This window comes from Petaurus breviceps, unplaced genomic scaffold, assembly GCF_028583685.1.
Source record: "Petaurus breviceps papuanus isolate PSGF00001 unplaced genomic scaffold, PetGlider_PUasm1.0 91041, whole genome shotgun sequence".
In the NCBI taxonomy this organism is placed as follows: Eukaryota; Metazoa; Chordata; class Mammalia; order Diprotodontia; family Petauridae; genus Petaurus; species Petaurus breviceps.
Genome location: NW_027187400.1, coordinates 17477295 through 17478559, shown reverse-complemented (window position 1 = coordinate 17478559; position 1265 = coordinate 17477295). Strand labels below are relative to the sequence as shown.

The following is a 1265-nucleotide window of genomic DNA, read 5'->3' as shown; positions in this document are numbered from 1 at the left end:
GGGGGTTGGGGTGGGGATGGGGGTAGGGTGGGGACAGGGGGACAGGGTGGGGGCAGGGGTGCGGTGAGGGCAGGAATGGGGGTGCAGGTTGGGGGTGGGCTGGGGAGGTCCCCTGGCTGGCATCCTGAAAGCAGAGGCCACACAGCCACTTGTTGGAGGGGACTTCTGTCCCTTCTGGGCTGGCCTCTGGGCCTCCCAGGTCCTGTCCCAGTCTGAGGCTCTGGCTCTGTTTATTCACTTAGCTTTCGGTGGTCTGACAGGGATTCCACAGACATTATCTCATGTAATCTCGGGATCTGTCTGTGTAATGTGAGCACACAGTATGGGTGCTTGTGTCTGGAGTCCTGCACAGCCTCTGTCCATGCATCTGTCTTTCTGGGCATCTTTGCCAGGTGGTGTTTTTCTGCAGGGGGTCTCTCTGTGTCCATAGACCCTCACATGTGATCATGGGGGCGTCCTGGGCTGGGGGGCCGCTCAGAGTTCAATAGGAAAGTTTACCAGGCAGGTCAGGTTGGGAGAGGAGGGAGGTGGGTGGGAGGACATTCACTCCCCCCAACCTCTCTCCTGACTTCCCCTCCTCCCCTACCCCTGCCTTCCTCCACTACCCCTGCCTTCCCCCCCTTCTTCCTTTGGTGCTCCCCTGCCTCCCCTCTCCCCCCTCCCCTGGCCCTGGGCCTGGCCTGACTGGGCAGAGCCGCAGGCCTCGGCTGGCTGTTGTGTCTGCATCTCTGGCCCTGGCTCTGGTCCCAGGTGTGGGGGCTGAGGAGGGGTAAGGCCAGGAACAAAGCTGTGCACAGGCCAGGCCAGGGGTGGCCTCTGGGCCCAGACCCAGACCCAGCAGGGAGAGGGACTCCAGAGGCTTGGACTGGGGGGATGTCTGAGAGGAGCCTGCCGGGGTCCCCAGGAGAGCTGGGGTTACTCAACACTCCCTCCCCCAACACCTTCATTATCCCCCCCCAGCCCCACAGCCTGCTCCACCCCCAGCTCCAGCTTTCCTGTCTCTGCCTGGCTGCCTGAAGCCAAGGGAGGCAACTGGCCTCCCCACCCCATCCTCCTACCCCTCGTTCTTGGAAACCAACAGCCCCCACCCCCTGGGCTGACTTCTTGCCATGATTTCTGGGGCTGCCACGTTCATTGTAGAATCACAGAGTGTCAGAGTGGGGATGGCCCTTAGAACACAGGATGTCAGGGCTGGGAGGTTCCTTAGAACACAGGATGTCAGAGCTGGTAGGGCCCTTATAACACAGAAAGTCAGAACTGGGAGG

At 61.6% G+C, this 1265-nt stretch overlaps 1 protein-coding gene across 3 annotated transcripts in view; it reads left to right on the top strand.

Annotated features, from left to right (window-relative positions):
- Positions 1-1265, top strand: part of CROCC (ciliary rootlet coiled-coil, rootletin) — a 77789-nt gene that overhangs the window by 67902 nt on the left and 8622 nt on the right. The window lies entirely within an intron of this gene.